Source organism: Pogoniulus pusillus, chromosome 2 (genome assembly GCF_015220805.1).
Source record: "Pogoniulus pusillus isolate bPogPus1 chromosome 2, bPogPus1.pri, whole genome shotgun sequence".
In the NCBI taxonomy this organism is placed as follows: Eukaryota; Metazoa; Chordata; class Aves; order Piciformes; family Lybiidae; genus Pogoniulus; species Pogoniulus pusillus.
The window spans coordinates 18,828,337-18,855,785 of NC_087265.1; the positions used below are offsets into that span (position 1 = coordinate 18,828,337).

At 48.6% G+C, this 27,449-nt stretch overlaps 1 long non-coding RNA gene across 1 annotated transcript; it reads left to right on the forward strand.

The window, feature by feature from the left end:
* The first annotated feature begins 5,809 nt into the window (after positions 1-5,809).
* Positions 5,810-12,623, forward strand: LOC135187658 (uncharacterized). Its single transcript, XR_010307399.1, has 2 exons — positions 5,810-5,936; positions 12,297-12,623. It is a non-coding gene; the product is annotated as an uncharacterized LOC135187658 (long non-coding RNA).
* Positions 12,624-27,449: the final 14,826 nt, after the last annotated feature.

The window sequence follows — 27,449 nt, forward strand, 5'->3', positions numbered from 1 at the left end:
AATATGAAAATACAGTGGTTGGGAGTGGCGAGAGTTCAGAATATAAAAGTTAATAAGTATATATTTTTATAGAATATTATCTCACACCAATTAATTCATTTCCCTAGGCTAACATATTCTTTCTCTAGGCTAATAAATCCATTGGCCTAGTCTGTATGATGTAACTGCAGAAATTTTTTAAAATTTCTTTCTTCTTCTCCTTCTTTACCCCTTATCTCCCCCTATTTTTTTTTTTGTTATGTGATCCCAGTGCTACCCATATAAACAGAACAACCCAAGAAAAAACATCCCATGATATCCCTATATCCTAAAATCCCACAATTGTCATATTACAAACCGTTAGCCTGAACTTATCTAATCTTATCAAGTTAAAAATCTATCAGCTGAAGGAAATTCAAGAAAAAGTAAAGAAAATTCAAGAAGATAATACCATGGTATTCTGACAAAAAAAAAAAAAAAAAAAAAAGAATCCGTAGAATAAACAGCAACCTGTACAGGTACAAAACAATTTCTTGACGTAATATTCCATTATGATGCCTAACAAGGGCTAAACACACTCCACTTCAGTCAGCTGTCTCACCATGCTGCTAAAATTATCCCAAAACTTATCTCATTGCAATTAACAGGTTATCTATCCAGTAACTCAAACTCCACAATTCACTATAGTAAAAACTGTGTGCCTGTCTTCTTAAGAGCCAAGCTGGGCTTCTCCAGCAAGGAGATAAGGAGGAGGAGGGAGGAGGGGGGAATGGGCCCTGCTGAGCTCTGCAGACGGAGGGGGTTACGCTGGGGGAGGGGAGGAGGGGTTGCATTCCCAGCAGGCAGATTATGCCACTTATCTCAGCCCTCCTTCTCTCCCAGCCCCCATCCTTTTTGGCTTGTCTCACCACTATTTCCCGATGGCTGTTTTTGACTCTCTCCCTCATCAGATCTGTCTTGTCCTTTACCTCAGCATTAGATCTATAGCTACACTAAATACAACCTCCTGATGTTTTACTCTAAAAGAAAAAACTTTTCCCGCTTCTGTCAGAAAGAGCATTACAAGCTGTTTTAGAAGCTCTTTTGCAAGCTGTAAAAAAAAAAAAAAAAAAAAAAAGGCATCTCTCACACACTCAGACGGAAGTCAGAGGAGAAAAAAAGGAGAGAGCTAAGCAATTTAACAATGCTCTGTGAGTCATTGAAATGGTAATTGGACACCTTTGCTTGAATCATAGAATCATAGAATCATAGAATCAACCAGGTTGGAAGAGACCTCCAAGATCATCCAGTCCAACCTATCACCTAGCCCTATCCAGTTAACTAGACCATGGCACTAAGTGCCTCATCCAGTCTTTTCTTGAAGACCCCCAGGGACAGTGCTTCCACCACCTCCCTGGGCAGCCCATTCCAATGGCAAATCACTCTCTCTGTGAAGAACTTCTTCCTAATATCCAGCCTATACCTACCCTGGCACAACTTGAGACTGTGTGCCCTTGTTCTATTGCTGGTTGCCTGGGAGAAGAGGCCACCCCCCACCTGGCTACAATGCCCCTTCAGGTAGTTGTAGACAGTAATAAGATCACCCCTGAGCCTCCTCTTCTCCAGGCTAAACAACCCCAGCTCCCTCAACCTCTCCTCATAGGATTTGTGCTCACCAGCCTCGTTGCCCTTCTCTGGACATGCTCCAGCACCTCAACATCTCTCTTGAATTGAGGGGCCCAGAACTGGACACAGGACTCAAGGTATGGCCTGAACAGTGCTGAGTACAGGGGAAGAATAACCTCCCTTGTCCTACTGGCCACACTGTTCCTGATGCAGGCCAGGATGCCATTGGCTCTCTTGGCCACCTGGGCACACTGCTGGCTCATCTTCAGCTTACTATCTATCATTACCCCCAGGTCCCTTTCCTCCTGGCTGCTCTCCAGCCACTCAGTCCCCAGCCTATAGCACTGCTTGGGATTATTGTGGCCAAAGTGCAGAACCCTGCACTTGGCCTTGTTAAATCTCATCCCATTGGCCTCTGCCCACCCATCCAGCCTGTCCAGGTCCCTCTGCAGGGCTCTCCTACCTTCCAACAGGTCAACACCTGCTCCTAGCTTGGTGTCATCTGCAAACTTACTGATGCTGGACTCAATGCCTTCTTCCAGATCATCAATAAAGATATTGAACAGGACTGGGCCCAGCACTGATCCTTGGGGAACACCACTAGTGACTGGCTGCCAACCAGATGTGGCACCATTCACCACCACTCTCTGGGCTCGGCCATCCAGCCAGTTCTTGATCCAGCACAGAGTGAATCTGTCCAAGCCATGAGATGCCAGCTTGGCTAGGAGCTTCTTGTGGCAGACAGTGTCAAAGGCTTTGCTGAAGTCCAAGTAGACTCCATCCACAGCCTTCCCCACATTCACCAGGCGGGTAACCTGATCATAAAAGGAGATCAAGTTGGTGAGGCAGGACCTGCCCTTCCTAAACCCATGCTGGCTGGGCCTGATCCCTTGGCCATCCTGTAGGTGCTTTGTGATGGCACCCAAGATGACCTGTTCCATGACCTTGCCTGGCACTGAGGTCAGGCTGACAGGTCTGTAGTTTTCTGGCTCCTCCTTATGACCCTTCTTGTGTATGGGAATCACATTGGCCAGCTTCCAGTCTTCAGGGACCTTTCCAGTGAGCCGGGACTGCTGATAAATGATGGAGAGTGTCTTGGCCAGCTCAGCTGCCAGCTCTCTCAGCACCCTAGGGTGGATCCCATCCGGTCCCATGGACTTGTGAGGATCCAAATGACACAGCAGGTCCCTTACTGCTTCCTCATGGATTAGAGGGGGACTATAATGGTCCCTGACTCCATCCACCACTTCAGGAGTCCAGCTGTCCTGGAGACAACCTGTCCCACTAGTGAAGATTGAGGCAAAGAAGGTGTTAAGCCCCTCTGCCTTTTCCTCATCCTTTGTCACTATGTTCCCCTCTCTATCTAATAAGGACTGGAGGTTGTCCTTGGCCCTTCTCTTGCCATTCATATATTTAAAGAAACACTTTTTATTTTCCTTGGCAGCCGTGGCCAGCCTGAGCTCCAAGTGGGCTTTTGCCTCTCTAATTTTTCCTCTATAAGACCTAGCAACTTCCTTGAACTTCTCCTGGGACACCTCCCCTCTTTTCCAAAGGTGATACACTCTCTTTTTAATCTTTAATTCCTTCAGTAGCTCCCTGCCCATCCAGCCTGGCTGCCTCCCTCGTCGGCTCATCTTCCGGCTCAGTGGCACTGCCTGCTCCTGTGCCTTCAGGAGTTCTTTCTTGAAGTAGGTCCAACCTTCCTGGACCCCTTTGTTTCTAAGGGCTATTTCCCAAGGAACTTTCTGAATTAGTTCCTTAAATAGGCTGAAGTCTGCCCTTCGGAAGTCCAGTGTGGAGGTTCTGTTGATGCCCATCCTGGTTTCTCCATGTATTGAAAACTCTATAATTTCATGGTCACTGGACCCCAGGCAGCCTCCAACCACCACATCCCCTACCAGCCCTTCTCTATTTGTGAGCAGCAGGTCAAGCAGGGCTGCTCCCCTGGTAGGCTCACATAACACCTGGGATAGGAAGTTGTCTTCCACACATTGCAGAAACCTTCTAAACTGCCTCTTCTCTGCAGTGTTTAAGTCCGAGCAGATGTCTGGTAGGTTAAAGTCACCCACCAGAACAAGGGCAGGTGATCTTGACGCAGCCTCCAGTTGCTTAAAGAGTAATAAATCAACCTCTTCTTCCTGGTTGGGTGGTCTGTAACAGACTCCAACCAGGATATCAGCCTTGTTGGCCTTCGCCTTAAGTCTCACCCATAATGACTCAACTTGATCGTCCTTGATTTCTACCTCCATGACATCCAGAGCATCCCTAATATACAGAGCCACTCCCCCGCCCTTTCTCCCTTGCCTGTCTCTCCTGAAGAGTCTGTAGCCATTGATTACAGCACACCAATCATGTGAGCCATCCCACCACGTTTCAGTGATGGCAACAATATCATAGTTTTCCTCCAGCACCAGAGCTTCCAGCTCCTCTTGTTTGTTACCCATACTGCGTGCATTAGTGTACATGCACTTCAGCTGGGCTGCTGCTTTTACTCCTAGCTCTAGCCTACCATCCTCAATTCCCTTTGATTTATCTCTGGTGCTGTCATGTTTAACCCCCTCCCCCTTCCATTCTAGTTTAAAGCCCTCTCAACAAGCCCAGCCAGCTTATGTGCCAGGGTCCTTCTCCCCTTCTGTGATAGTTGTATCCCATCTGCTGATTGCAGACCTGTGGCAAGATGAAGTTCCCCGAGATCAAAGAATCCAAATTTATGTTGGATGCACCAACCTCTGAGCTACTTGTTCATCAAATATGCTTTCCTGTTCTTCTCTGTATTCCAGCCTGTAACTAAGGGTATAGATGAAAAGATTACCTGTGCCCCTGCTCCCTTAACTGCTTTCCCCAGTGTCTTAAAGTCCCTTTTGAAAGCTTTTAGCCCTCTGTTATTAATCTCATCATTCCCTGCCTGTATAACTAATAAGGGATAGTAATCAGAGGTCTGCACTACTGTAGGCAGCCTCCTGCTAACATCCCTGACCCGGGCTCCAGGGAGGCAGCAGAGCTCCCTGTGGAAGGGGTCTGGCCGGCACATGGGGCCCTCTGTTCCCTGCAGAAGGGAATCACCGATAACAATTACCCTCCTCTTTTTCTTCTGGGTACTTGTTCTGATGCGAGGGGGCAACTGATTTGTCTCAGTTGCCCTTCCAGCCGGTGATGCTTCTGCCTGCTCCAGGATCACCTCATCCTCAACATCTAGTGCCCTATATCTGTTATGTAAGGGCAGCTTGGGATGTGAAGATGGCTGGAAGGGTTTTCCCTTGCCCCTTCTGGCAGGCACCTGCATCCATTCTTCTTGGTTGCTCTGTTCGTCTCCCTCTGGCAAGGGGGACTGCAGAGCATGTTGCTCTCTTGTACCTTCCCTTTCAGCCTTCAGTCGTTCCACCTCTCCCTTGAGTTCAGCCACCAGGTTGAGCAGACAATCAATCTGCTCACACCTAATGCATCCATTGCCTGTGTCGAGTGCCAGGCTCCAGCACTCCTCACATCCAGACGTCTGGACACCTGCACTCCTACAGGTGGGCTCTGTTTGGGTGCCCACAGTTTTACAAGTATTATACAGCTTGGACCTAGTTCGAACCATGTCTGCTATCCTGAAGGTCCGGTGCGAGTTGTTAGGTGTGGGTTTGTTTGTTTGTTTGTTTTTTCCTCAGCGGCGCGCGCTGCGCTCAGCAGAGACAGCAGCTAGCTTCTCGTTTAAATGTGCCGCTCGCCAGGCACCGCCCTCTGACTCACCTTCCTGCGAGCACTTAGCGCCTGCTTGCTGCTCCCTCCCTCACTCTGGGCTCCTCAGATCGAGAGAGCCTCAAAAAAGAGGAGAAAAAAGGCTGCGAGAAAGCGCGTTTCAGCTGAGCTAGCCTCGTTCCTGCTCTCCTGCCGAACCAGGCTGCGGCTTCGCCTCTGCCGCTCCTCGTTTAAATGTGCCACTCGCACATTTGCTTACAAATGCAAAATAGACTTAACACTTAAGCAACTCAGGCTCAGGCTGCGCAGACAAATAGAGTTTACCCCGATTTTCCTAAATTTCTGCCACTCCCACCCAACCCCATAAACAACACAGATGCCAAGAAAAGCAAGGAAAAAAGTCCGACAGACTGTGCTAGTTTGAAGCAAGCTGGAATGTTTTGGTAAAAGAACTAGATAATGGGCAGTGAAAAGGTAAACATGGTTGTGTCTCTTCGCTCACAGTCCCCCTGAGAGTTCTGGGAAGAAGAAGGAAAACATTTGATAATATTCTCCATTTTGTCTTTCATTCTGCCTTTGCCTTCAGACCTAGTCACATCTCCTTAACCCCACTGCCACTAACCTTCCTTCTTAACCTCTTGGTTACACCTGTATTCTTCCTGGGAACTGGGGTAAGGTTGAGAGGGGCCGGGGAAGGTGTTGGGGTGGTTTGAGAGCCCCTCCTGGGGACTCAGGTTTCTGGGAGGGAAGTTGTGCTTCTGTATTGTTTATCTGTCGGGGTACGGAGGCTGGCGAGAGACGAGATCGGGGTACTGACGACTCGAGACAGCAGCTTCTAGGCATCTGTGCATCAGTACATCAGTACAACTTTATTAGGGTAGTGCAGCGTCTTATATAGTGCTCAGAGGAGGTGTTTCCAGCCAGCCTGGGGCTGGCACAAGTGGACAGTACAGATTGGCCCCAAGTTATGTGTAAGGCAGAGATAGGTTACCTGTGGTAAACAACCTGTGAGTACCACCCAGGGGGGCTGGCCAGGGTCAGACCCTGGGGCTGTGTCCGCCCCGGGGGCTGGCAGATTCCACCCCCTGACAGCTGTGCGTGGGTTGCTCACGGTTGCCAGCTTAGGCCCCTGGGAATCAGTAAGACCCAAGGACACTTCCCATCACAGGGCCTGATGTTTACATTTCATGCTCTGCTGCAGGAGAAAGCTTCCCACATTTATCCTTTGTGTATTTCTGTATATAACTGTATATATTGTAAATAGCTGCTTGTATATTTGCTGCTGTAAAATAAATAGCTTCATTTATATTCCCAGAGGCCATCTGAGTTAGCTGGGGCAAATTCAAAAGTGTGGGGGGGCAGGTTAATGCCCAAACCATCACATTTTTGATTGGCTTTCCCAACGTGGGGCTAAATTTCTTTGAGTGATTGGTAATTAGCTCTGGGAATTAAGATGAAGCTAGTAAAGCAGCTATTGTACTTGTTTGGGACGTTACTCTGGTCTGGTTTAATTTTCTTGGCATTTAGTTGGATAAAGGCTCAAATTGTTGCTTATTTTATTGATTTAGCTTATAAGAAGGCTAAAGCCAAGGTTTCAGATATGTTCGGGGCCTGGGGTGATTTTATCCTTGGTTAGGCTGGTTTTAATGTCACTGAGAATATTACTAGTAACATTACAGGAACACTTATCAATAATGTTACAGTCAATCATAACACTGCGCTGATGAGACTAATACACCCTATAACTGAGATGCCAAATCCTTGAGTGATTTTTACTCAAAACAAACTGTGGCAAGTCTGATGTGTGTCAATTTATGTCTTGTAGTTTTAATATTCATATTAATTTAGGCATTATGTGTGAAAAATTCAAAACCAGCTTCTGTAAGAACTAGGAAAAATTCTGTGTCAAAAGCAAATGGTACAGTTTCTCAGCAATCTTCTTCCCCCCTGCCAGCCTCTGCACCTCCTTCTCCAGATTCTGGGAAGGCGGCCAATGTTCCCGCAGGGAATGTAAATATAAACAATGGGCAGAGCTTGGCAGGAGTCCCAGGAGCACAGGCAGGTACCCAAAATCAGAATGTTCCTAGCAACACTGATAACACCAGCTCAGCCAGTTTGAATCCTCAGCCAGCAGACCAGAACCAGAGCCCTGCTAAATCTAAGGCAGATTTGAACTCACAAGCTCCAGGTCAGACCCCAAATAATTCAAACCCTCCAGCAGACACGTCCAAGTCTGTTGCTGCTCAGGCCCTTCTGGCACCTGCTAAGGCAAAAGCTAAGACAAAGTGTGGTTACAGTGAGTTATATGCTTACTTGGAAAAGGTGTGCACAGCTAACTTAGTTTAGGATTGGTACATATGGAAGATCCAGGGTTACTATCACAGTCATGTATAACTTGTGCTACTATTAAACAAGCCAAGCATCTGAAGCTCTTGTGGTATGGTGAGCGATGGGCAAAGTACAAATACGGTGAAGCGTGGCAGATTGATTACATCACTCTACCTCGTTCTCGGACTGGAAAGCAATATGTGCTGACCATTCTCACAGGCTGCTGTATAGAGAATGTCTTAATCTCTGGGCTGGTTCAAACTGGTCCCAAGGCCATGGCATGGACTACCTCTCATTTGATTTGGTTGAATGCCACCTGCTGTTCAGGTCCCCACTCAAAGTTATTTCTCTTTCTTGTAACATCGAAGAGGGGTTTCACAATTTGGGTGTACCTGGGAATGTACATTTTCCAAAAGCCCACAAACCCCAGGAAGGATTGTGTGTCCTTCTGGTTAATGGGTTCCACCATAGTGGCCACTGTGGTGAATAGTCCCAAAGGATGTAAAATGGGCTTAAGCATGTCCTGTCTTATTTACCTGACTGTCTGCATTGCAGCCAGAGGTGGGAAAACAGGACAAAGAAACCCAGGCAACCTAGTCTGTTTTAATCTGGTTGCCTGAGAGGGGTTTCATGGGGACCACGCCCCTGTCACATGCAAGGCGTATGCGTCTCTTGTTTTTGGAAGACAACAGCTTGTGTGTTCTTCCATTTTTGGGTCAACTTGGGTGATTGCCAGAGGTGATTGAGTGATTGTGTGGCCAATGAGACCATCAGCCTCAGCCATTACCCTATAAATGGAGGTGAGCAGGTAAATGAGGTGCTTGTGTGCTCGTTCATTCCTCACTCACCTGCTGCTCACCCACCCGTTGTCTCAGCCGCCTAAAGCTACCTCAAGCCGCCTCAGCCAGCAGCTGATTCCACTTTGCAGCCCACATGTAATTTGCCACAGGACTTCTGTTAATATTTTCCTGCCTATGTTTTGGGCCATGGACATTAGGACTAGTGAGTATTCTCCATCCTTTGTTAAAGTTGCTAAAGGATTTTAATCAACCTCACAAGTGGCAAATTAAGCTGCCAGACTCTCTATTAAAGTAATTTTCTGAAACCTTCTAAAAATTCCGTTGTATAGAGACATTCTGTAAAATAGTTCTGCTAACTGCATCAAAGAACTTGTGTGCATAGTTGTATAGAATCATAGAATCATAGAATCAACCAGGTTGGAAGAGACCTCCAAGATCATCCAGTCCAACCTAGCACCCAGCCCTATCCAGTCAACTAGACCATGGCACTAAGCACCTCATCCAGTCTTTTCTTGAACATCTCCAGGGACGGTGCCTCCACCACCTCCCTGGGCAGCCCATTCCAATGCCAATCACTCTCTCTGGGAAGAACTTCCTCCTAACATCCAGCCTATACCTACCCTGGCAGGGTAAATAACTTTGGGGGAAATATTTTGTGTATATTAATAAATTATTTAATAACTTTTAAATCGGCCTCATTGCATTTTACTCCAAACTCAGATTTCAACTAGTCCCCTTTATAACAGCCACCTTATTCACCATATCCATAGGGATGTGACATCGGCCATCCTGCCAGCAAACTCTCAGAAACTGGATTTCTCTGGCAGGCCCTTTCACTTTGCTCCTCTTAATGGCAAAACCAGCATCCAAAAGGATGATCTTTTCATCCTTCTCAAAGACCTTCTCTGCTGTCTCACCTCCTCTGCTGTTTCACCCCATACAATGATGTCATCAATGAATTGCAGGTGTTCAGGACCTCCACTCTTCTCCAGTGTGGTCAGGATGATGCTGTGGCAGATTGTAGGGCTGTGCTTCCACCTGTGGGGATGCAGAATGCAGAAGAGTTGTGGGGTGCAGGTGCAGAAAAGCTGTGGGAACAGAATGAAGAGGAATAAGCAGCAGGCAGATCCTTACAATAACAAACCTCAGTTCTCACATGCAGCTGTCCACCTTATCTCAGAAGGGATAGATAGTGGACCTTCGCTAATGGGAATAACAAGGTATGTATGTATGCAGATGTGGTGGGTTGTCACTGACTAATTATGGTAATGTGTAGGCATGTGCTCTACTGGCTGAGTGTATATATATTTTGGGCTGTAGGTAATAAAATGGGCTTCTGCATAACTCGCACTGAATAGTCTGGAGACCCTCGCGGCTGGCCCACACCATACTGGTCTATGGGCTTGTTTATCGTAGTCCCACAGCAAGCAGAGATAGCACGCAGTGCGGCCTGCAGCATCCACCCTTGAGGTAGTCTGTTCCAGTGGTACTGGACTCCTCTCCAGGTGAAGGCAAACTGAGGCCTACGTTCCTCTACAATGGGGATGGAGAAAAAGGCATTAACAATATCAGCTGTTGCATACCACTTGGCCTCCTTTGACTTCAGTTCATACTGGAGCTCCAATATATCAGGCGTAGCTGCGCTGATTGGAGCAGTCACTTCATTCAGGCCTCTGAAGTCCACAGTCAATCTCCATTCCCCACTCTCCTTCCACACTGGCCATATCAGGCTGTTGAAGGGTGAGTGGCTCTTGCTGATGACAAGCTGCTTCTCCGGACGGCAAATCAGCTGGTGTATGGGCAGCAGGGAGTCTCGATTGGTGCAGTATTGCCTGTGATGAACTATACAAGAAGGAATAGGTAACTTGACATCCTCTACCTTATGGGTACCAACCGCGGAAGGGTCATCTGACAAGCCAGGCATGATGGACAGCTGCTCTTTATTGGCAGTCTCTACAGCTGCTATGCCAAATGCCCACTTGTTGCCTTTTGGGTCTTTAAAATACCCTTCCTGCAGAAAGTCAATCCCCAGGATGCAAGGTGCATCAGGGCCAGTTACTATGGTGTGCTTCTCCCTCACATTCCCGGTGAGGCTTATCTCAGCCTGCAGCACAGTCAACTCCTGAGACCCCCCTGTGACTCCTGAGATGGTAATGGTTTCTGTCTGGCTGGAGGGTATCAGAGTGCATTGAGCACCACTGTCTACCAAAGCTCAGTACTTCTCAGCTTCAGAAATACCAGGCCATTTCACAAACACATCCCAATATACTCTGTTATCCCTGTTCTCTGCCTGGCTGGAGACAGAGAACCTCTAATGCTGAGCACTGTGACCACAGGAAGCACATGGACCTGAGTTACTGGTCTGACCACTCCTTGGACGAGAGGGCTGCCTGTGGAACACTGGGGCAACCCCTCTTCTGGAGGAGTTATTCCCTGTGTTTGCCCCTTGCAGTTCCCTCACTCTGGTCCATAGAGCTGAGGTGGGCTGGCCATGCCATTTGTCCATGTTCTCCCCATGTTCACACAGTGTTCTCCACAGTGAGCCCCTAGGTGTCCCCTGTCTGATTCGGACTGGTCTCCTAAGGGGAGGAGGAGGAGGTGGAGGAGGAGCATGGTGGTGTGTGTTCCTAACAGCTGAGACCTGTACCCATTCAGAAGGTGAAGAGCAATCATCTTCTGCCTTCTGAAATTCAGAGACAGAGGCCTTCAGCTCATTCATCTCTCAGGTAAGGGTTTCCACAGCTGATATCAGGGCCTTTCTGGAGACACTGTTTTCAAACTGCCTCAGGTCATTAACAAATTCCCTGACAATTGGAAGATTGTTTGGGTTTCTGCCCAACAGCAGTGCTCCCAGTGTGTGCGCATATGTAGAAGGGGCACATTGGGTCAATTTCTTTAAGAGGGCTGGCTTCATGTGGACATAATCAGGGTCCAGAGGCATCTGGCCATCTCCACAGATTATCTCTTGTACAGACATTTGCCTCAGGTATGTGATCCCCTGTTCTGTATTAGCTCTCTTAAGAGGATGGAAGATCATGTCATCCTTGGAGGGGTATCTGTATCTCACAGCTGTGAGGAGTCTGGCCCAAAGTGTGTGGGTGCCATCCAGCCTCCCCAGTTCCTTATCCACACCCCCATCCCTCGACAAGGGGCACAACTGCTTATCTTCCTTCTGATCTAAGTCCATGGTCTCTACTCCTGCATCCCACAAGCTCAAGAGCCAGGCTAAAAGGCTTTGTCCGTTTGCCCTTGCATGTTCCTGTCTTGTCTGCCTGTTTTCCTTCCTGGTCATTGAGCTGATCAGTACCACTTCACTTTCAGATCCGTTCCCATCTGGTGCATGTTGCTGGGGATGATGGTTCCTGCAGAGCTTCCTTCTGTTGGGTCTGTGTCTGGAAAAGGGCTCGGAGTTACTGTTTTTGTTCTACGTGTTATTACAGGGGCAAGAACCAGAGTAACAGAGCTGGATGTCTGTGTGGGCGGAGCTCTGAGTGGAGCTTGGGGTGGAGTTCAGGGCAGAGATGCCCTCGGGGCAGGGACTGCCACATTATGGCCTGTTGGACCGGTCGTCACCCCACTGCAGCTACAGCCACAGCAGCGACAAGTACTGGGTGGGTCACTCCTCCCCCTAAAAGTTTTAATGGTTGCGGTCAAATGTAGTTTCCATGTGTTCCAGCTTGAAAATACAATGAAACCTCCCTGAATCACATTTAAACACAATGCATCTCAAAAAAGAGGAAGACAAGTAAGAATGCCAGGAGGCCTGCATGGATGAATAGAGAGCTCCTTGACACACTTAGATGCAAGAAGAAAGCCTACAGAGAATTGTTGGGGAGGGAGAAATTAATTAATGCAAGATGATATTTTCCAAAATTAATATTGTTTATTAATTTTTATATTCAGAACTCTTACCACCCCTGACTGTGGGAATGCAGAATGCAGAAGAGTTGTGGGGTGCAGAACGCAGAAGAGTTGTGGCAAAGGATGTGAGGAGAGTAACAACAGGCAGATCCTTATAATAACAAACCTTCATTTGCACCAGCTGCTCTACCTTTATCTCATAAGGGATAGATAACGGACACCTCGTTAATGAGGAAAACAAGGAATGGGTTATGCAGATGTGGTGGGTTGTCCTTGACTAATTATGCTAATCTGTAGGCATATGCTCTACTGGCTGAGTGCTTATATACTTGGGCTGTATGTAATAAAGTGTCTCTGGCATAATTCAAATTGAATCGTCTGGAGTCCTTTGTGGCTAGGCCTCTAATCACATTGATCCACAGGCCTGACCGTGGTTCCTGCAGCAAGCACAGAAAACTAGCAGCACCATGCTGCAACACTAATTTTAATAATATTTCAGTTCTTACATGGTTATGGAAACATCATAAGGATAATATCTACATCTAATATAATCAGAAATATATATATAAACATTAATTGAACTGGAAGAGACTATTCCAGTGGTCAAATGCCGCTTGTGGCCAATACACCATTTGCCCAGTAGATGGGCCCAAGCTCTTTCTGCTCTATGGCACAAGGCAATAGAGAATTACAAAGAGGCATTTAAGCATTTACTCACAGATTATTATTATTACCCTCGTGGGGGCTAGCCACAGTCCAGACAGTGCCCAAATGCTTTCAGGGAACCCTGTCTTGTTGGACGTTGAGGCGTGAATCTTCCTGGCTTCTGGGGAAAGGATGCAGACAATCTTTGACCTTGTCTCCTGTCTTCTTCTGGACGATCTGTGTATATGCCCAGGAATTCTAGGCAGGACCCTCAGGTGCAGAAGGCAGGATGTTGTGCAGTCTCAGCACAATGTCATGCTGGCCACACAGGACAATCATGTGCAGACATCCAGGGTCTGCTCCTGGTAACTCATGGCAGTGGAGTTTACCAGGCAAGCAATAAGGCAGTGTGCAATAGCAGCACATCTGGGCATAGCAGTGTCCTGCAGTCCTGTGTACCCCTAAATTCCTCTCCCTCTGTGGCTTGAATGGAGAAGAAAAGCCGCCTGTTCCCACACACACACACCTTGCCCTGCAGGTGTGAAGGGGGTGAACAGGGGCCCTTCTGGCACCGTGCAGTGCCCGTGCTGGAATCAGGCTGGGATTGGCTGTATCCTTCGTGCCTAAGGAAGTGGTAACTCTGCTCTTTGTCTAGAGAGGGTATAAATATTGGGGCGCTTCCCACCTTTGGGGTTCCCACCTTGGAGTTCGTTCCTGCCTGAGCATTCGTGCCTGCCTGAGACTTCTCCCCCCACCTCGCCTGGTGCTCTGCTCCAAAAGGATTGCTTCACCCATTGACACCTTTGTGAAAAGCCTAACAACTCTTAATGACCCTCCTGCAGCTGCTGAAAGGGAACGAGAGGGACAGGCCGCATGACGAAGTCAGCCTGATCGTGAGTTATTTTGGCTCAGCTTTATTATTAAGTGGGAAACGCTATTAATTAATAGTTAAAGCCTTTTCCAACTTCTGACTTCCAAAATAGTCAGATTATCGATGGCATCTCTGTAGATATTCTTAAGGCAACTGAATCTGGTAATTAAAACTAAATTAAATTTTGTTTATAGTTTTTGGGGGCAGGCTTTTGGGAAAATAAAACAACTCTATTTTTGTATAAAAATTCCTGACTCGGACACATTAATTCCGTGCCTCCACAACAAGCAGAAAGCATGGCAAAGAGCAGGGAAGCAGAGCAGGGAAGCAAATCAGGGAAGCAAAAGCACATTGTTCACCTCAGTATCTCCTTTTATCAATGTGGGCTGAGATTAATTGCCCTTTGGACACAAGAATAGCTAATTGGGATGACAGCCAAACCTTACCATATTAGGCAAAGCCATAAGCTTGTTTTTCCTTAATTTGGGAAAAGCACAGGCCTTGCTCTAGGCAGGCACAAGCTAAGTGTGTGTACCTTACACCACAGGACCCTGGGCAGGCCAGACTCTATGGCTCCATGTCCTTTTGTGTCCATTTCCACGCTTGCCTCTCTGGTGGAGCAGAGAAGCATGCCTAGGCAAGGTAGGACACTTATAAGCCTATTTTGGGCCTGTGAGGCCTACCACAACAAGAGTAAAAGCAAGGGCAGGTAACATGGGATGAATACAAAGAAATTGCTCATGCAACCAGAGCTCAGGTTAGGAAAGCTAAAGGATAGGTGAAATTAAATCTGGCTAGGGACATTAAAGGGAACAAGAAGAACTTCTTCAGGTATATCAGTGAGAAAAGGAGGACTAGGGAGATTGTTGGACCCCTCCAGAAGGGAAATGGAGAACTGGTGACAAAGGATGTTGATAAGGCTGAGATGCTCAATCACTGCTTTGCCTCTGTCTTCTCCAATCACAATGTCCAAGTCCCAGAGGATGGAAGTAAGGACTGGTAGAAGGAAGATCTGCCCACTATAATTCAAGATCATGTTCGTGAGCACCTAAGGAATCTGAACGTGCACAAGTCCATGGGCCCCAACAAGATCCACCCACGGGGCCTGAGGGAACTGCAAAATGACATTTCTAAACCACCGTCCATCATATTTGAAGTTCCTGCTGACTGGAAAAGGGAAAACATAGTGCCCATCTTAAAGAAGGGGAAAAAGGATGACCCCAGGAACTACAAATCAGTCAGTGTCACCTCTGTGCCTGGAAAGATCATGGAGCAGATTTTCCTGAAGACTCTGCTAAGGTAAATGGAAAACAAAGCAGAGGTAATCGATGGTAACCAGCATGGCTTCACCAAGGGCAAATAACGCCTGACAAATGTAGCATCTTTTTATGATGAAGTCGCAGCAAGAATGTCTTGCAGAATTTGCTGCTTGTATGCTTGCTTGCCACAGGAAACATGGCCAAGACTTCACAGATCAATGTGATCAAAGGCAAAGCCACATGGATTCCAGGCGATTCAATATGAATTATGCCAGAGACGTTTGTTGAACATTTCACTCTCAATATATCCCCTCAGGGCCACAAGGCACATGCCTACACATTAGCATAATTAGTCAAGGACAACCCACTCCATCAGCATAAACCACACCTTGTTCTTCTCATTAATGAGGTGTCCGTTGTCTATCCTTTCTGAGATAAGTTAGCCAGCTGCTTGTGAGAACCAAGGTCAGCATCTACCTGTTATTCTTCTTCACTCTGTTCCCACAATTCTTCTTCACTTTGCATTCTCACAAGAGTGGACAAGGGAAAGGCAACTGATATCATCTACCTGGATCTGAGTAAGGCATTTGACTCTGTCCCACATGACATCCTGATTACCAAACTGGAAAAAAACATGGACTTCATGGGTGGAACACTTGCTGGATAAGGAATTGGATGGATGATTGCTTGCAGAGTGGTGATCATCAGCACAATGTCCACCTGGAGACCAGTGACAAGTGGTGCCCCTCAGAGGTCAGTGCTGGAACCAGTGCCGTTTAACATCTTTGTCAGTGATAGGGACAGAGGAATTGAGTGTACCCTCAGCAAGTTTGCAAATGACACCAAGATGTGTGGCACAGTTGACTTGCTATAGAGAAGGGATCCAGAGGGACCTAGACAGGCTGGAGAGGTGGGCCCTGACCAACCTCATGAGGTTCAACAAGACCAAGTGCAGTGTCCTGCATCTGGATCAGGGCAATCCCAAGCACAAATACAGGCTGGGCTGTGACCAGCTGGAGAGTAGACCTGAGGAGAGGGACTTCAGGGTGCTGGTGGATGAGAAGCTCACCATGAGCCAGCAGAGTACACTTGCAGCCCGGAGGGCCAACCAGGTCCTGGGCTGCATCAGGAAAAGTATGGCCAGCAGGCCAAGGGAGGTGATTTCCCCCCTCTACTCTGTTCTCATGAGACCCCACCTGGAGTACTGCATCCAGTTCTGGGATTCCCCATTACAGGAAAGATGTGGACATGCTGGAGTGTGTCCAGAGAAGGGTCACTGGCATGATCAGAAGGCTGGTGCACCTCTGCTATGAGAACAGACTGAAAGAGTGAGGGTTGTTCAGTCTGGAGAAGAGGAGGATGTTTAACATCTTTGTCAGTGATATGGACAGAGGAATCGAGTGCACCCTCAGCAAGTTTGCTGACGACACCAAGCTGTGTGGTGCAGCAGACATGCTGAAGGGAAGGGATGCCATCCAGAGGTACCTGGACAGGCTGTAGAGGCAGGCACAAGCCAACCTCATGAGGCTCAACATGGCCAATCCCAAGAACAAATCCAGGCTGAGTGTTGAGTAGCTGGAGAGCATCCCTGAGGAAAAGGAATTGGGGGTCTGGGTTGATGAAAAGCTCAATATGAGCTGATAGTGTGCACATGCAGTCCAGACATCCAATCGTGTCCTGGGCTGCATCAAGAGAAGTGTGGTCAGCAGGGCAAGGGAGGTGATTCTCCCTCTTTACTCTGCTCTCAGCAGACCCCACCTGGAGTACTATGTGCAGTTCTGGAGCCCCAGCACAAGAACATGAAACTATTAGAGCGAGTCCAGAGGAGGGCCACAAAGATGATCAGAGGGCTGGAGCAGCTCTGCTATCAGGACAGGCTACAGGAGTTGGGTCTCCTTGGCCTGGAGAAGAGAAGGCTTCCAGGAGACCTTATTGTGGCCTTCCAGTATATTCAGGGGACTATTGTGGGAAATTAAGAATCGATTATTAATTATGAATATTAATCGTGATATGCTTATTATTATTTATTAATATTCAAAATCAGGAAAATGCCCTGAGATTCTTTGGATTTTCAGTTGATGGGATGCAGTTGCACAGAGGGTATTTATAAATACAGAAGTAAACAGTTTAAACAATCAGGACTTGGAAAGAGGGAAAATTCTAACTATGCTTATGGAGTCTTGGCATTCACTCCAGTCTACATACTCATGACAGTGTTGTGAAGGGGTTTATCTGGGTTCTGGGGGGATGAAATATGAGGCCAAATTTAAAACGGTTTAAATAATTTAATATTATATACACAAGGAATTCCCCCCTTCCCCAAACTTATTTACAGCTACCCTACACAAGTCCTTGGTATGAGGTCGTGAAATAACTTTACAGAATGTCTATGTACATGTATAGGGTTAACACTCCAGGGGGAGTAACCCTGAACCTGACCCTAGGGGTCTTGGCCCCTCCCCAGGGGTGGGCCACACTCCAGGTGATGGTTAGCCCACTCCCCCCACTTCCTGTGCTATAAAAGAGAGGGGCTTCCTGCTTCTCTCTTTCTCTCTCTTGCTTCGCTCCCTCTCAACACACACACACACACATTGCATACCAGCACACCACGTGGCAGCCATGAGGCTGATCCATACCACCACACCAGTCGAGTTGTATTTATTCCTTTTTGTATTTTGCTGTTTTTTTTTCCCTTCCCTATCCTTTGTAAACTTCCCTACCTCCAATACCTTGTCTAAGTTATTGTTAAACTTTTCCTTTTAACTTCCAAGTCAAGTGAGATTGATTTATTTGGGTGTGCTTACCTCTCTCTCTCCCTATATCTAATCCCTATCTTTAGGAAAGGAGGGGGAAGAGGGGAGGGCATTCTATAAATTGTCATTGGGTCTATCAAATTTATTAGAGTCTCTGGGAACTTGCAAGTGAACCCAAGACAATTTATTTGGCATCTCAAATGTGGGGCTAGGTAGAAAGTCTTATATCAGAGAAGATTTGGAAGTTAAAAAATGGATATTCTAAGAGTGATAATCATTCAAGCTTTTGGATGGCTGCTTTCACAGTATCACAGTATCACAGTATCATCAGGGTTGGAAGAGACCTCACAGATCATCAAGTCCAACCCTTTACCACAGACCTCAAGGCTAGACCATGGCACCAACTGCCATGTCCAATCTTGCCTTGAATAGCCCCAGGGACGGCGACTCCACCACCTCCCCGGGCAGCCCATTCCAGTGTCCAATGACTCTCTCAGTGAAGAACTTTCTCCTCATCTCAAGACTAAATCTCCCCTGGCATAGCTTGAGCCTGTGTCCTCTCGTTCTGGTGCTGGCCACCTGAATGAAGAGAGCAACCTCCTCCTGGCTACAACCACCCCTCAGGTAGTTGTAGACAGCAATAAGGTCACCCCTGAGCCTCCTCTTCTCCAGGCTAAACAATCCCAGCTCCCTCAGCCTCTCCTCATAGGGCTTGTGCTCGAGGCCTCTCACCAGCCTCGTTGCCCTTCTCTGGACATGCTCAAGCATCTCAATGTCTCTCCTAAACTGGGGGGCCCAGAACTGAACACAGTACTCAAGGTGTGGTCTAACCAATGCAGAGTACAGGGGCAGAATGACCTCCCTGCTCCTGCTGACCACACCATTCCTGATGCAGGCCAGGATGCCATTGGCTCTCTTGGCCACCTGGGCACACTGCTGGCTCATGTTCAGGTGGGTTTGGTCCTGGGTGCTGAAGTTTATAAGTTACCATGTCTTCTGGATAGTCATTGATATGGTCTGGGAATATTCTAAGCATTTGCTTGTCCGAGTTTATGCCTATTTCCTGAATTCTGTTAGTAATCTAACTGTGTTTAGAAATGTTTCTGGAACATGGATTCAATCTGAGTATGTGTGTTGGGACACAGAAGCTCCAGATATTTTGGGGGAGAAATGGCACTGCATAGCAGTTATCTCACTGTGTTTAAATGTGGTTTTGGGAATTTACATTGTAGCTCTGAGCTGGAACATGTGTAGAGCTCGTGTGGGCACCATCATTAGGACGCTCAGGGGGAGGTGTGGCCTGCACTGCCCTGGCTGCAGCTGCGGGGGGTGGGTGACAGGTCAGACCGGTCCGACGGGGCAGGCAGCCCCGAGCACAGGCACCACCCCTAGCGCGGCTCCGCCCTGAACTCCGCCCCCAGTCCCACCTAGAGCAGCCCCCCAGACCCTGCTCCCACAGCCCAGCCCTATCCATTTCGCCCCCATCACCACGCAGCAAGTTAGAACACACACGAACCCTCCCACAGACACAGATCCAGGGCAAGGGACCTCTTTGGGAACCAGCACCCCCCCAGCAACAGCAACCAGCTGGAAATGCACCTGATAATGGAGTTATCTTTATCAGCTCCATGCCCAGAAAGGAAATCAGGTACACAAGGCAGGAGTATGCAAGGGCAAACAGTCCCTTTTAGCCTGGCTTTTGAGATGTTGGGATGGAGGAGCAGAAATTGTGGACCTAGATCAGAAGGAGGCAAAGCAGCTGGGATCCTTGTCGAGGGATGGGGGTGTAGATAAAGATCTGGGGAGGCTTGATGGTACTCACTCACTTTGGGCCAGGCTTCTCATAGCTGTGAGATACAGATACCCCACTAAGGATGACATGATTTTCCATCTCCTTAAATGGACAGATATGGAACAGGGTATCTCATACCTGAGGCAAATGGCTGTACAGGAGATAATCTATGGAGATGGCCAGATGCCCTCGGACCCCGATGATGTCCACATGAAGCCAGCCCTCTTAAAGAAACTGACCCAGTGTGCTCCTTCCACATATGCCCCTACACTGGAAGCATTGCTGCTGGGCAGAGACCCCAACAACCTTCCCACAATCAGAGAGTTTGTGAATGACCTGAGACAGTTCAAAGACAGTTTGTCGAGGAAAACCTTAACTGCCGCTGTAGAAACCCTCACCCAGGAGATGAATGATCTGAAAGCCTCTTTCTCTGACCTGCAGAAGGCAGAGGACGGCTGCTCTTCACCTTCAGAAGGGGTGCAAGTCTCAGCTGTCATGAACACACACCGCTGTACTCCTCCTCCTCCTCCCTGTAGGAGACCAGCCCAGAGCAGACAGGGTACACACAGGGGTTCACTTTGGAGAACATTGTGTGAACATGGGGAAAACACGGACAGATGACACGGCCAGCCCACCTCAGCTCTATGGGCCAGAGTAAGGGAACTGCAGGGGACAAACACAGGGAATAACTCCTCCAGAAGAGGGGTTGCCCCAGTGTCCCGCAGACAGCCCTCTCGCCCAAGGGGTGGTCAGACCAGTAACTCAGGTCCATGTGCCTCATGCGGTCACACTGCTCAGCATTAGAGGTTCTGTCTCCAGCCAGGCAGAGGCCAGGGATAAGAGTATATTGGGACGTGTTTGCGAAATGGCCTGGCACTTCTGAAGCTGAGAAGTACAGAGCATTGGTAGACAGTGGTGCTCAATGCACTCTGATCCTCTCCAGCCATAGGGGGACAGAAACTATTACAATTTCAGGAGTCACAGGGGGGTCTCAGGAGTTGACTGTGCTGCAGGCTGAGATAAGCCTCACAGGGAATGTGAGGGAGAAGCACACCATAGTAACTGGCCCTGATGCACCTTGCATCCAGGGGATCGACTTTCTCCGGGAACGGAACTTTAAAGATCCGAAAGGCAACAAGTGGGCATTTGGCATAGCAGCTGTAGAGACTGCAGACAAAGAGCAGCTGTCTATCATGCCTGGCTTGTCAGATGACCCTTCTGTGGTTGGTATCTACAAGGTGGAAGATGTTAAGTTACCTGTTGCTTCTCGTGTAGTTCATCGCAGGCAATACCGCACCAACAGAGACTCCCTGCTACCCATACACCAGCTGATTTGCCACCTGGAGCAGCACCTTGTCATCAGAAAGAGCCACTCACCCTTCAACAGCCCGATATGGCCAGTGTGGAAGGAGGATGGGGAATGGAGACTGACTGTGGACTTCAGAGGCCGGAACGAAGTGACTCCTCCAATCAGCGCAGCCGTGCCTGATATGTTGGAGCTGCAGCATGAACTGGAAATGAAGGAGGCCAAATGGTATGCCACAATCAACATTGCTAATGCTTTCATAGAATCATAGAATCATAGAATCAACCAGGTTGGAAGAGACCTCCAAGATCATCCAGTCCAACCTAACCCCCAGCACTATCCAGTCAACTAGACCATGGCACCAAGTGCCTCATCCAGTCTTTTCTTGAACACCTCCAGGGACGGTGTCTCCACCACCTCCCTGGGCAGCCCATTCCAATGGGAAATCACTCTCTCTGTGAAGAACTTCCTCCTAATCAAGATGGTTGGAAAAGACCTGGAAGGTCATCCAGTCCAACCATCACCCAGCTACCAGAAGAATGTAGGCCACAGTTTGCCTTCACCTGGAGAGGAGTCCAGTACCACTGGAACAGACTGCCTCAAGGGTGGAAGCACAGCCCTACAATCTGCCATAGCATCATCCAGACTGCACTGGAGAAGGGTGGAGCTCCGGAACATCTGCAGTACATCAATGACATCATTGTATGGGGTGAGACAGCAGAGGAGGTCTTCAAGAAGGGTGAGAAGATCATTAATATCCTGTTGGATGCTGGTTTTGCCATTAAGAGAAGCAAAGTGAAAGGGCCTGCCAGAGAGATCCAGTTCCTGGGAGTTCGATGGCAGGATGGCCGATGTCACATTCCTATGGATGTGGTGAATAAAGTGGCCACTATGGTGGAACCCACTAACCAGAAGGAGACACAATCCTTCCTGGGGTTTGTGGGCTTTTGGAAGATGCACATTGCCGGGTACAGTCAAATTGTGAAACCCCTCTTTGACGTTACAAGAAAGAGGAATAACTTTGAGTGGGGACCTGAGCAGCAGGTGGCATTCAACCAGATCAAACGAGAGGTGGTCCATGCCATGGCCTTGGGACCAGTTCGAACCGGCCCAGAGATTAAGAACATTCTCTACACAGCAGCTGGTGAGAATGGTCCTAGCTGGGGCCTATGGTAGAAAGCTCCTGATGAAACACAAGGCCGCCCACTCAGGTTCTGGAGCAAGGCGTACAAAGGCTCAGAGGACAATTATACCCCCACAGAGAAGGAAATCCTAGCTGCCTATGAGGGCGTTAGAGCTGCCTCTGAGGTGGTTGGGATGGAGTCACCATTCCTTTTAGCTCCAAGGCTTCCAGTCTTGACTTGGATGTTTAAAGGGAAAGGTTCAACTCCGCACCACGCCACAGATGCCACTTGGAGTAAGTGGATGGCTCTGATAACTCAGAGGGCTAGGATGGGGACTCTCGAGCGCCCAGGCCTTGTGGAGGTCATTACCAACTGCCCAGAGGGCACTGACTTTGGAAATCCAGCAGAAGAGAAGACAGTGACCCGTGCCAAGGAAGCCCCCCCATACAGTGACCTCCCTGAGGAGGAAAAGGCATATGATCTGTTCACAGATCGATCCTGCCACCTGGTAGGCAGCAAGCAGAGATGGAAGGCTGCTGTCTGGAACCCTACACACAGGGTTGCAGAGGCAAGAGACGAAGAAGGTGAATCCAGCCAGTATGCTGAGGTGAAAGCCATCCAGCTGGCCCTGGACATTGCAGAGTGAGAACAGTGGCCAATGCTATACATCTACACCGACTCATGGATGGTAGCAAATGCCTTATGGGGGTGGCTGAAGGAGTGGAAGAGAAATGATTGGCAGAGAAAAGGGAGGCCTATTTGGGCTGCTGATCTCTGGCAAGACATTTCTGCATGCCTGGACAACCTACCAGTTAAAATACGACACATCAGTGCTCACATGCCAAAGAGCAGAGCCACTGAAGAACAGCAGCATAACCACCTGTGATGGTTTGGGCATTAACCCGCCCCCCCACACTTTTGAATTTGCCCCAGCTAACTCAGATGGCCTCTGGGAATATAAATGAAGCTATTTATTTTACAGCAGCAAATATACAAGCAGCTATTTACAATATATACAGTTATATACAGAAATATACAAAGGATAAACAATACAAAAGCACAACTCCCCTCCCAGAAACCTGAGTCCCCAGAGGGGCTCTCAAACCACCCCAACACCTCCCCTTGCCCTCTCAACCTTACCCCCGGTCTCAGGAAGAAGAGAGGTGCAGCCAAGAGGTTAGGAAGCAATGTTAGCGGCAGCAAGGTTAATGAGATGTGACTAGGTCTGAAGGCAAAGGCAGAATGAAAGACAAAATGGAGAATGTTTTACTTCTTCTTCCCAGAGTTCTCAGCGTGGCTGTGAGAGAAGGAGACACAATTGTTTTCATTTCACTGCCCCTTATCTAGTTCTTTTACCAAAACATTCCAGCTTGTTTCAAACTAGCACACCACCAAGCTGACCTGGCTGCCCACATCTGCCAGATTGACCTGGACTGGAAGCACAAAGGTGAACTGTTCTTAGCTCGGTGGGCACATGACTCTTCTGGTCACCAAGGAAGAGATGCCACATATCAATGGGCCCGAGACAGGTCCGTGGACATATCCATGGAGGCCATAACTCAGGTTTTCCATGACTGTGACATCTGTGCCACCATAAAGCAAGTTAAGCGCATGAAGCCTTTGTGGTACAGGGGACGGTGGTCAAAGTACAGGTATGGGGAGGCCTGGCAGATTGATTACATCACTCTGCCTTGGTCTTGCAGTGTCAAGCAGTATGTGTTAACCATGGTGGAGGGAAGCACGGGGTGGCTGGAAATCTACCCAGTACCTCATGCTACTGCCCGTAACACCATTCTGGGTCTGCAGAGCCACATCCTGTGGAGACACGGTACCCCAGAGAGAATTGAGTCAGACAATGGGACCCATTTCAAGAACCACCTTGTAAGCAACTGGGCAAAAGAGCATGGGATAGAATGGGTTTACCACATCCCATACTACCCACAAGCTGCAGGAAAGATTGAGCTTCACAAGGGCCTGCTGAAAACCACCCTGAAGGCTATGGGAGGTGGAACTCTCAAAAACTGGGAGAAGCACCTTGCAGAAGCCACTTGGCTGGTGAGCAGCAGGGGATCAGTTAACAGAGCTGGTCCTGCTCAGTCTGCCTTACTGCCCATAGTTGAGGGAGATGGAGTTCCTGTAGTCTGTGAAAGGAACCTACTGGGAAAGACTGTGTGGGTTGCTCCTGCCTCTGGTGGGGGGAAAACCTATCAAAGGGGTTTTATCTGCAGAGGGTCCTGGTCACACATACTGAGTAACGCTGGAAACTGGTACTATTGAGTGTGTCCCTCAGAGAAATCTCTTTTTAGCTGAAAAGGTTTGAAACTTGCATTTGAACCCAAGACAATACAGCAAATTGGGAATTCAGCAGAGGGTTTAGAAAGGATTTAGGAAGAGAGTCTGTGCCATGAAAGTGCCACTGGTAAAATTTGAAAGTTTATGCTGTCTTATATTGAGTTTGCTCAGTTATTCATTGGCTGGAATCAGTTTCGATGGTCCCAAATGTCGTGGGTTTGAAGAGATTAGCTCAGGGGTTATTGGGGCGTGCTGTCTAGAACTTCCATGGGGAACGGCGGGCTGGAGTGGCGGCAGGCTGGGAGCGCCTTGGTCAGTTCCCTGGGCTGGCACCATGGGCTGGAGTCATGCAGCAGCTGTGGTCCCCAAAAGCGACAAAGCGGCTAGGAGCAGTAGGTGGAGGGTGGCAGGAGCGAGGTGTGAGAGACGAGAGAGATGAATGGAACACTGAATTGTCCCTTTTCATAAGATTTGACCCTGCGATTGATGGTCCTTGGGCCACAATTCTGTCCAATAGGGGCTTGGCAACAGGCCAAAACATAACAAATAAGGTGAAGAGCAGGGGTCTGGTACCCCCAAATATGGAGAGGGCTAAGGTGGATTCCCCACCCTAGGCGTGTGAGCTTACACAACGTGTTTATTTCAACCTCCAAGCAGGCAACCCAGACTCGAAGGCACTAAGGCTATCATGTCACTTTGTCCCCCTTGATTTGTTTTTCTCAAGTATAGGCAGGGCAACACCCTTTGGGGGGACAACATGTCCGGGCATGAATAGGTTTGTAAACATAGTCATTTGAGGCCTGTGCAACCCTCCACCACAGACAATTTTGATCCCTGAGTAAGTCTCCTGCACAAAGATGCTTCCAGAACTTGCAAGAATGATCCTGGGGTAAAATACAAAATATTCCAGGCAGAAGGAAGGAGAGCTGCAAATGAGATGCTGTTCCCAGTGGAGGGTCAGTACAGAAAGGCAGAAAGGCAGAATGGCGTGATTTGTAAATCAGCCATCATTAAATACATCATTTTGAAAATTAAACTGGCCAATAAGCACTAGCACCATTGTTCTGGCTTCACAGTATCACCGTATCACAGTATTATCAGGGTTGGAAGAGACCTCACAGATCATCAAGTCCAATCCTTTACCACAGACCTCAAGGCTAGACCGTGGCACCAACTGCCATGTCCAATCTTGCCTTGAATAGCCCCACAGACGGTGACTCCACCACCTCCCCGGGCAGCCCATTCCAGTGTCCAATGACTCTCTCAGTGAAGAACTTTCTCCTCATCTCAAGACTAAATCTCCCCTGGCATAGCTTGAGCCTGTGTCCTCTCGTTCTGGTGCTGGCCACCTGAATGAAGAGAGCAACCTCCCCCTGGCCACAACCACCCCTCAGGTAGTTGTAGACAGCAATAAGGTCACCCCTGAGCCTCCTCTTCTCCAGGCTAAACAATCCCAGCTCCCTCAGCTTCTCCTCATAGGGCTTGTGCTCAAGGCCTCTCACCAGCCTCGTTGCCCTTCTCTGGACACGCTCAAGCATCTCAATGTCTCTCCTAAACTGGGGGGCCCAGAACTGAACACAGTACTCAAGGTGTGGTCTAACCAGTGCAGAGTACAGGGGCAGAATGACCTCCCTGCTCCTGCTCACCACACCATTCCTGATGCAGGCCAGGATGCCATTGGCTCTCTTGGCCACCTGGGCACACTGCTGGCTCATCTTCAGGTGGGTATCAATCAGCACCCCCAGGCCCCTTTCTGTCTGGCTGCTCTCCAGCCTCTCCGACTCCAGCTTGTATCTCTGCATGGGGTTGTTTTGGCCAAAGTGCAGCACCCTGCACTTTGAGCTATTGAACACCATCCCATTGGACTCTACCTATCTGTCCAGGCAGTCAAGGTCCCACTGCAGAGCCCTTCTGCCTTCCAACCAAGCCACATCTGCTCCCAGCTTAGTGTCATCTGCAAACTTGCTGATGACTGACTCCATGCCCTCATCCAGATCATCTATGAAGATGTTAAAGAGGATGGGGCCCAGCACTGATCCCTGAGGGACACCACTAGTGACTGGCCACCAGCTGGATGTGGCACCATTCACCACCACTCTCTGCGTCTGGCCCTCCAGCCAGTTCCTAACCCAGCACAGAGTGTTGCCATCCAAGCCACAGGCTGACAGCTTAGCCAGCAGTTTGCTGTGGGGGACAGTGTCAAAGGCCTTGCTGAAGTCCAGATAGACCACATCCACAGGCCTCCCCACATCCACCAAGCGGGTCACCTGATCATAGAAGGAGATCAGGTTGGAGAGGCAGGATCTGCCCTTCCTAAACCCATGCTGGCTGGACCTGAGCCCTTTGCCATCCCTCAGGTGTGCTCTTATCACCTCCAAGATAACCTGCTCCACCAGTTTCCCTGGCACTGAGGTCAGGCTGACAGGTCTGTAGTTCCCAGGTTCCTCTGTCCGACCCTTCTTGTGGATGGGGACCACGTTGGCCATTTTCCAGTCTCCTGGGACCTCTCCGGTGAGCCAGGACTGCTGGAAAATGATGGAGAGCAGCTTGGCCAGCTCAGCTGCCAGCTCTCTCAGTACCTTGGGATTGTTCTCATCTGGTCCCATGGACTTGTGGGTGTCCAGATGGCTCAGCAGGTCCTGAACTAATTCCTCATGAATTTCCAGGGGAACACACCGCTCCCTGACCCCATCCCCCAGTTCAAGAGGCCACTTGCCTCCTTCTCCCTCCTTGCTGTTGAAAACTGAGGTGAAGAAGGCATTCAGGACCTCAGCCTTTTCTTCATCATCAGTTATAGTGTTCCCCTCCTGGTCCAGTAAGGAGTGGAGGCTCTTCTTGCCCTTTTTTTTAGCATTGATAAATTTATAAAAGTGCTTTTTTATTATCTTTCATGGAAGTGGCCAGCCTAAGTTCTAACTGGGCCTTAGCTTCTCTAATTTTTCTCTTGCATAATCTGGCTATCTCCTTAAACACATCAGGAGAAGCCTTCCCCTCCTTCCAAAGGTGATACACCCTCTTTTTTTCCCCCAATTCCTTCAGGAGCTGTTTGTTCATCCAGGCTGGTCGCCTTCCCCGCCGGCTCATCTTTCGGCACATGGGAACTGCCATTTCCTGTGCCTTCAAAAGCTACTGTTTAAAATAAGTCCAAACATC